The sequence below is a fragment of the Cannabis sativa genome, chromosome 6 (genome assembly GCF_029168945.1).
Source record: "Cannabis sativa cultivar Pink pepper isolate KNU-18-1 chromosome 6, ASM2916894v1, whole genome shotgun sequence".
Classification (NCBI taxonomy): Eukaryota; Viridiplantae; Streptophyta; class Magnoliopsida; order Rosales; family Cannabaceae; genus Cannabis; species Cannabis sativa.
The window spans coordinates 18,731,846-18,741,731 of NC_083606.1; the positions used below are offsets into that span (position 1 = coordinate 18,731,846).

Below are 9,886 nucleotides of genomic sequence, written 5' to 3' on the forward strand. Positions count from 1 at the left end.
CACTTGAATCTCTATGCTCTTCCTGCCGCTCTCTGCTGTATTTTAGGGTTCCGAATTGCTTCCTCAGACTTTCAATCGCAATTTCTATTTATATCTAATTTTTAGGGTTCGATGGACGAAATTGCCGCTGGTCCGTACGGGATCTCGCCGCGGCCAAGCTTCCTCTCGCCGCGGCGAGATAATGGCAAATTAAGCACCTCTTTGTATCTCTTAAATGGCCGCGGCGACACTCCCCCTCGCCGCAGCGACTGTAGCTCCAGGATTTCTTAACAAATTTCGTGATCAAGCCGCGGCCAAAATGTGTCTAGCCGCGACCAGATATGCACAATTCTTCAAAAATTGTGTTTTCCTTGGCTCAGCTCGTCTTTTATTGAATTTTTGCATCCGAGACCTCTTTTATTCCAAAGAACCTGAAAACGTAGAAAACAAGCGTAATTCCATCCCAACACAGCGAAAAACGCACATAAAATAGATCCAAAACATAGGCTAAAAATAGCCTACCAAACTCCCCCAAACTAACTCTTTACTCGCCCCCGAGTAAACTAAGACTCGAACTAAAAACAAACAAACAGAGATAACTAAACTTTCCGATGATTGAACTGCTACCACCACCTGCACAACTTCAAGCCATCAATAACCAGAATTTCAACTTGCCAACTCTAAGAACTAATTTGGATGTACAATTTACAAGTAAGCAATTCATACAAACACAAAACATTGCAATTGTCGTCCATATCACAACCGTTCTAAACTTCCCGACATGCCACTAACACATGATCAATAAGTTTGAATGGCACACCTATCTCCACTAATGTTGACAAATTTCTCTTTGGAATCAATAGGTCTTTTTCGGTTATCATCACGTGGCTTAGGTACATGGGTAGGTGACAAGTCATTTAAGCTACACTATACCATAAGCACTATTAACCAAGCAAGCCCCCACATTTATTTTTCTTTCTTTTCTTCCCTATATCCCAAAGGCAATAGTAAGAGATTGCGATTTTTTTCTTTATGTGCGTACCTCATATTATTCTTAGCTTTTTTTTCTCAAGAAGACATTATCACATATTTTCTTTTCTTATTTTTTTTTCCTTTTCTTCTATTTTTTACTAGAGGCACAACACACAATATTTTTTTTTTAATCACTCACCAATACACTTTGTTTCTCCACTTACAACAATTTATCCCCCCAAACTTGCTTAAAGGCTCATGGCATAACAAGGTATGTTCAGAGTGAAAAGAGTTAACGATACTGAGTTTAGCTTAGGTAAGTGGTGAGAAATTTTTAGAATAAGTTAAGGCTCAACTTTGGGTATACTACGGTAAAATTTCTAGGTAAGCTTGAAAGGCTCAATCGGTCCAAAGAAAACTTGCCTAAATCACTTTCCAAACAAAAATTATCAAGGATTTCGCTTCAAAAGAGTATGTCAACAAAATTCTATTTCATGTACAGTCAATCATTCCACAAACCAAATAGAACAGAAGTGATATGCGTCAAGAACAAATGTTTTATATCTACATGAACCACTTCCTAAGACACATCCATCTTAATTCAAACAGTTGCAAGTCAAGCACACAGTTATGTTTTAATCCATTGCACAAGTGAATAACAGTGGTTCAATCAATCTTTCAACTTAGCTATCAACACATGACTTAAAAAAAACTAAAAAAAAAAACTAATTAACGAAAATTTAAAGTCTCTCCCCGCAAACTAAAGATGCACATGGTCCCCAATGTGTGAAAATAAACCAGGGTGAGAGAAACTTACCTGAGCCTCTCAGAAGGTGTTTGGCGATTTTGGAGAAGTCTTTGATAAATCTTCTGTAGAACCCGGCATGACCCAAAAAGCTTCGAACTCCCTTAATTGAAACTGGAGGAGGCAAGTTCTCAATTGTAGATACTTTGGCTCTGTCAACCTCAATACCTTCTTTCGAGATCTTATGTCCCAACACTATTCCTTCCGTAACCATGAAATGGCATTTTTCCCAGTTCAACACCAAATTAGAATCTTCACACCTTGTTAATACCAATTCCAAGTTGCTTAAACATTGGTCAAACGATGAACCAAATACTGAAAAATCATCCATAAACACCTCGATGCATTTTTCTATTAGATCTGAAAATATGGCCATCATACACCTCTGGAATGTTGCTGGAACATTACACAGCCCAAATGGCATTCGTCGGAAAGCAAAAGTACCATATGGACATGTGAATGTCGTTTTCTCTTGATCTTCCAGTGCTATAGCTATTTGGTGATACCCTGAGTACCCATCAAGGAAACAGTAGTACTCTTGGCCTGCCAAGTTGTCTAACATCTGGTCAATGAATGGGAGTGGAAAGTGATCTTTTCTCATGGCTTTGTTGAGTTTCTGGTAGTCTATGCAAATTCTCCATCCTGTGATAGTTCTGGTTGGGATGAGTTCATTCTTTTCATTCTTCACCACCGTCATCCCTCCTTTCTTTGGAACAACCTGGACTGGACTTACCCATTTTGTAACACCCTAACTAACATAGGCGTATTACGTGATTTTTAAACATGATGTGCAGCTCGTTGCTAATCAACGAGGTTTATGGAAAACGTGATTAATTAAAAATTTTGCTTTTTAATTAAACTTATAAAATATTTATACAAAAGACTCGGGATCCCGATTACAAAATCATTTACAAAAGTTTACTGTTCATACAAAATAATTGTCGCCTAGCGACTAGTTACAAAATTAGCCTTGCTGTCCCGAGGATCGTACGCTCAAGGCCTAACCGCCCCGACATGTACAATCTTCACCGGCTCGCTCACGGTCCATCAGCCCTAGCCTTGCCTTTACCTACACATAAACGTAGCACTGTGAGTCGACAGACTCAGTAAGAAAAGCATAATAATATTCATACATAATCTCGGTCATGATCAGACGCCCATACCCCTGATCATAACCCTAACTGCCGTGTCCAACACGATACTGAATCCCCCTAACTGCCGTGTCCAACACGGTACTGAGTTCTGAACGTTCATAGGGACGATACTATTGACAAGTAATAGCCTGATCGGTCGAACCGGTCATACTCCGGCTGCTGGTCATACTCCAGCCTGTACCAACGTGTTACAGTATCAGCCTGATCGGTCAAACCGGTCATACTCCGGCTGCTGGTCATACTCCAGCCTGTACCGACGTGATACGTCAATAGTACATAACCACCATCCTAAGTGTCAGCCTGATCGGTCGAACCGGTCATACTCCGGCTGCTAGTCATACTCCAGCCTGTACCGATGTGACACAGTTGGATGGTTCGAAGCCAACATACATAACTAATGTAATCTAACAGGCTTCCTACATGCATGCTAAACATGTAATCTACATATGCATACTGTTATACTAATCTTACCTGGATTCCGAATTCAGGTGTGCCGGTCAACCTGACTGGAACTTAACTGTGCGGCGGATTACAGGCTCCTAAACCATAAAAATCACAACACTATAAGTGATACGCTAAACCACTTCCCGGGGACTTAAACTAGGAACTAAAAGTTTCCCTATCGATAAAAAGCATGGCAATACCCCCAAAAACATAAAAATGAGGAAAACTAGGGTTCCTGAATTTTCCCCAACCGGTAGATCGGTTGCCCAACCGGAATTCTGGTTCTGGGAAATTTCAGAACCCCATCCAGAATTCTGGATGTACAACCGGAATTCCGGTTCCTCGCAGGCAGCAACTTCAAAATTTCATAACTCATACAAATCCAACCCAAATCACCTCAAACCTTCCAGACCTATTCCATATAACCCAAATTACATTTCTAAGGCATTAAATCCACCCAGAAAGTACAGAAACGAAAATTGCCATTAAAGCCCAAGCTTTGAGTTCTAAACTCAAACTTGGTTAAAATCAACTAACATGCATCCTTACTAGATTAAATCTACATAATCATGCATAAATAACCCTCTGAAAACAACTACAACTTCAACAACATCACAGCAACAGAATTAAGCCATTTCTCTTTGAAAACCATAATTTTTGAGCTAAAAATCACACAACTTAAACAAGATAGCAAGCATGCATTAAAACCTAGATAATCCATTCATTTTAGACCTAATTAAGCTTCTGAAAACAACATATAAACACAGCAACAACAGCCACCCAAAAACTAGCATCCAACCTACCATTTCACTTTAAAAACTTCAAGAAACAAAAGAGAAAGATGAAGAAAGCTTACTAACAATTAGAGATCACTAAATCTGCTCAAAATGAACTTGAATCACCAAGAAAAACTCCACTTCCTTGCTGCTCAAGGAGGGCCGAAAAGAGAGAGAGCTTGAGAGAACAAATTTTGCTTTTCTTTCTAAATTTTTCTAACTTTGATTTTGAAATGAGAAAATGAGATTAAATGACACCTATTCCTATTTACTTCAGCCAACAATTAAAGAAAATAAACACATATAATCCATTTACTAAGTCCACTAAAGGACAAAATATCATTGGGGAAAAAAGACCATTTTGCCCCTCCACACTAAAATAACTTAAATAACACTAAAGGGGTATTTTTTGGGAAATTCTAAATTCCCGGCCATTCCCGACATTCCCAATGTCTAATAAACCGTCCCAAACTACTAACATACTAAGTTGTGATTTTTACTGAGCCGAACACCGAGTTCCAAAATATCGGGCACCGGAATGCAAAATTATGAAAACTACTACATGACATAAAAATGCATCTCTGAATTCAATAATAACAGTATAATAAATTATTTAAATAGCTATAAATAATTTCATAATTAAACGTGATTAACTGCTAATTTCCAAATTAAACTAAGCGGTCTTTACACATTTACTGTCTGAAATAGGATACGCTACCCCGGCATCTAACCACTTTAAGACTTCTTTTCTGACAACCTCCTTCATTGGTGGATTTAATCTTCGTTGTGCATCGATGGTAGGCTTCACTCCTTCCTCCATTAAGATTCTATGCATTACAGTTGAGGGGATGATCCCTTTAATGTCTGCTAAAGTCCATCCAATGGCTTTCTTATGCTTCCTTAGAACCTGTAATAGCTTGTCTGTCTCTAAAGAAGATAGGGAAGATGCCACAATGATAGGAAGTGTCTTATTTTCTCCCAATTATTCATACCTGAGATGATCCGGTAAGACTTTTAACTCTAGTTGAGGAGGCTTTTCAGTAGATGGGGTAGGCTTTGTTGGTATGACTCCTAACTCTTCATAGTATCTTCTATTCAATGGTCCATAAGAGTCGAGCCACATAGCATACTCATAAGCTTCCTTACCGTCTTGTTCCACCACCTCCCCTTGTACCAAAGTCAGATTAAGAGGGTCTTCAATGTGCGTCTTTGTCTCCACCAACTGGTCCACCACATCAATTGCAAAACAATTGTCACTAGCCGTAGGGTAAGTCATTGCTTTGAGTACATTAAATACAACTTCATCTCCTTGTACCCTCAGCTTTAACTCTCCTTTCTGAACATCAATTAGTGCTTTCCCTGTTGCCAAGAAGGGTCTCCCCAGGATGATAGGAACATTGTTGTCTTCTTCCATATCCAGAACAATGAAATCAGCTGGAAAGATGAACTTGTCAACTTTAACTAACACATCCTCAATGACTCCTCTAGGATGAGCTAGTGATCGATCCGCCAATTGGAGAGTTACCGTGGTTGGCTTTGCTTCACCCAGCTGCAGTCTTTTAAACACTGACAAAGGCATTAAGTTTATACTGGCTCCCAAATCACATAGTGCATTTATTCCTTCAATTTTTCCAATAGTACAAGGAATAGTGAAGCTCCCTGGATCTCTGAGTTTTGGAGGGAGTTTCTTCTGTAGAATAGCGCTGCACTCTTCAGTTAGAGCCGCTGTCTCATAATCCTCCATCTTCCTCTTCTTTGACAAAATTTCCTTCATAAACTTCACATAACTTGGCATCTGCTCTAAAGCTTCAGCAAAGGGAATGTTAATGTGAAGTCTTTTGAAGACTTCTAGAAACTTGGTGAACTGCTTGTCTAAGCTTGACTTTCTGAGCCTCTGAGGATAGGGTATTTTCACACGGTGATCAATGCTAATAGGTGGAGACTGTTGTGGTTGTGCTGGGTTGTCAGTAGCCTTCTCTGCTGTTGGTGTTGGTGTTTGCACTGGTTGAGCTTTTATCTCTTCATCTACCTCAACTGGTTGTGGTAACTCAGGCCCATCATACTTCTTACCGCTCCTCAGGGTAATTGCTTTGCAGTTTTCTTTGGGATTAACTTCAGTTGTGCTAGGCAAATTTCCTTGAGGGCGGGTTGCTACCTGAGTTTCTAGCTGGCCCATCTGAGTCTGCAGGTCTTTAATTGAAGATCTAGTTTTAGTCATAAATTGAAGCAGTAAATCTGTTTGCAAACTAGAATTTCCACCAGAGGCTTGTTGCTGATTAAACTGTTGGTTCTGATTCTGGTTCTGATTTTGTTGCTGATAGAACCCACTGTTTCTTCGGTTATTACCCTGGTTGAACCCATAATTGTTGTTGTTGTTCTGTAAAAAATTTCCAATGGCCTTAGCTTCATCCATTGGCAAATCATCCACATCTGCTTGACACTCTGAAAAGTGATGATTTCCTCCACATATCTCACAAACAATTTGGGCTTGTTTCGCTTGCCCTGCAATTATTTTTGTCAATGCCTCAACCTGAGCTGTTAACTTTGTGATGGCATCAACTTCTAACACACCAGCTACCTTCTTAGATTGACTCCTTTCAGTTGGCCACTGCTGATTGTTTAGAGCCATCTCCTCCAATAGATCATACGCCTCATTAGCACTCTTTCTCATAAAAGCTCCGCCCGTTGCTGCATCTATTAGAGTTCTAGTGTTACCAACCAACCCGTTGTAGAAGTTGTGGACCAGCATCCACTTCTCTATACCGTGATGAGGACACTTCCTGATCAGATCTTTAAACCTCTCCCAAGCCTCATGGAGAGATTCATTATCTTGTTGGCAGAAGTTGTTGATTTCTCCTCTCAGCTTTGCAGACTTGGCTAGAGGAAAAAACTTTGACAAGAATTTTGTTGCCAGATCATTCCAGGTGGCAATAGAATTGGGTGGCAAGGAGTTTAACCAACTCTTGGCTCGTTCTCTGAGCGAGAATGGAAACAGTCTCAGTCGAATGGCATCATCGCTAACTCCATTAACTTTAAAAGTTTCACAAAGTTCCATGAAGTTAGAGAGATGCAGATTAGGATCTTCAGAAGGGAGGCCACCAAACTGAACTGAAGACTGCACCATTTGAAGGATGGCAGGTTTAATCTCAAAGTTGTTCGCATCCACTGCCGCTGGCCTGATACATGACTGCACTCCCGTCAGAGTAGGGAGAATGTAATCTCTCAAGCTACGGCCATTAGCTTGATCTTCCACGGCGCCACCATTATTACCATTATTACCCCCATTGTTTCCAGCATTATTGTTCACATTGGCAGCCATGATTTCTGATGTTTCAGCAGTTGCTGAAACTCTTTCTTGCCTTTTGTTCTTTCGGTTCCTCCTGCAAGTTTTCTCGATTTCAGGATCAACTGGTAATATGACTGCTTGTCCTTGACGGCGCATACACTTAGGAATCCTGAAATGAATCACGAAAATATTGCAAGAAAAAGGTTAGAAACTTAGCAAGAGAAAATATACCAAAGTAGAAGTTAGTATAATTTTATGTTATATTAATCTTTAAACAATTCCCCGGCAACGGCGCCAAAAACTTGTTGCTCAAATTTATAAACACTACGCAAGTATACGCAATCAAGTAGTAACACTCACACAGGTGAGGTCGATCCCACAGAGAATTGGATTAAATACCACTAAACTATACTTATAATTCTATTTGGCAAATCGAAAACAATTATGATTTAAGAAAAGTAAAGTAATTCAGAAAGCGTAAAACACAGTTAAAGTTTAAGCAAGATGAGATGATAGGGAGGAGAATCCTGTTGTTGTTTACCCAAATCGTTAATGCTTAATTACTATCCTATTCTTGAAGTGAATGACAGATTATAAAACAACCTAGCTCTTTTCAGATCTTCTAGATTCTAAATCTCATATTATCTAATTAATTCCTTAATTAAACTAACATGAAATCAGCATTAAGTAATAATCTATTCGTCACATAAGTCATGTAAATACTCTCGTTTCACATAGAACATCGATTATCCCAATTTTAGCATTCTCAATTCTCACTTTTCAGATTTCGAATTGAGATCATAAAGCATGCACAAGGTGATCAATCTTAAACATGAAATTAAACGCGAATTAAGATAATTTCACAAACAAGAATGGAGGAATGGTAATTAAACATTAACTAGGCAAGCATTAAACAACAATCATCATCCTCCCTAAATGGGAAATTTAGTTCAGAAACAAATCCATAACCATTCCTAAAGCAATATTCAACATAAAGAAATTAACGAGGAATAAAGAAAAGAACTGTTGGTGGATGAATTCTGGATCTTCACTTGAATCTCTATGCTCTTCCTGCCGCTCTCTGCTGTATTTTAGGGTTCGAAATTGCTTCCTCAGACTTTCAATCGCAGTTTTCTATTTATATCTAATTTTTAGGGTTCGATGGACGAAATTACCCCTGGTCCGTACGGGATCTCGCCGCGGCCAAGCTTCCTCTCGCCGCGGCGAGATAATGGCAAATTAAGCACCTCTTTGTATCTCTTAAATGGCCGTGGCGACACTCCCCCTCGCCGCGGCGACTGTAGCTCCAGGATTTCTTAACAAATTTCGTGATCTAGCCGCGGGCAAAATGTGTCTAGCCGCGGCCAGATATGCACAATTCTTCAAAAATTGTGTTTTCCTTGGCTCAGCTCGTCTTTTATTGACTTTTTGCATCCGAGACCTCTTTTATTCCAAAGAACTTGAAAACGTAGAAAACAAGCGTAATTTCGTCCCAACACAGCGAAAAACGCACATAAAATAGATCCAAAACATAGGCTAAAAATAGCCTAACAATAAGAAGTGAAGTTCCTAGAAACTCTCCCACTACAACAAGGTACCGTGAATTATTACTAAGAAAACTAAATGGTATTAACCTCTTTGGTTGTGACAAGACAACAGAGACAGTGGGATCATCATATGTCAAATAAGATGATAGAACACTTTTGGAATCAAGAAATAAATATCTCCTTTATTTGCTACTTTATTTTCAGACTTAGTCATTTTCTTAGAAAAGTAGTATTTGTTTAAACAAACACTTTCTTATCTATTGACTATGGGAAGGTCCAAATGACATTTTCGTCATTTAGTAAGGGGGAGGATTAGGTGGCTATTTTAGGGCTTGACACTAGCCAATTTTATTTCAGCATATCAAAGGAAATTAGGAAATTCAACCTCTCTTTCTCTCTCTCTTGGTTCGGCTCCCACACAACCAGAAAGCAACCTTGCCAACTCTTAATTTCTTTAGATTTCAACAAAGTTTCAACAAGATTGGAGGTTGTTCAAGCCAAGGTAAACCCTAGAACATTACCTTTGTGTTATTTAAGCTTTTTAGTTGGGTTTTAGCTTGTGATTTTATGATGTGGTGGCTGTTTAATTTAGGTTTTACTCTAGGGTGTTTCCAGAGGTTGTTTTGAGTTTGAATTGATTATTTGTTGTTGGTTTTGCTGGTTTGTTTGTGGTTTGAGCAAGTTTGAAATTGTGAGCTCATACTTGGCTCATTAATGGTGAAATTGGATTCATCGGTTGTATCTTGCTGTTATTGCTTGGAATATATTGTTTGGGGTTGGTACAAGTGTTCTGGAAGGTTTGGATTGGTTTAGGCATGGTTTGGACATGATTTCAAATTTTTTGGGTTACCTGGTGCAAATTGGTTAACCGGTTTTACAGGCCCTACAAAACCGGTTAACCGGAGTAGGGTTAGGTTTCCTGA

At 39.2% G+C, this 9,886-nt stretch overlaps 1 non-coding gene across 1 annotated transcript; it reads left to right on the forward strand.

Moving 5' to 3' along the window:
• The first annotated feature begins 6,889 nt into the window (after positions 1-6,889).
• LOC133039545 (small nucleolar RNA R71) lies at positions 6,890-6,996 on the forward strand. The gene has a single exon (XR_009688685.1). It is a non-coding gene; the product is annotated as a small nucleolar RNA R71 (small nucleolar RNA).
• The last annotated feature ends 2,890 nt before the right edge of the window (positions 6,997-9,886 follow it).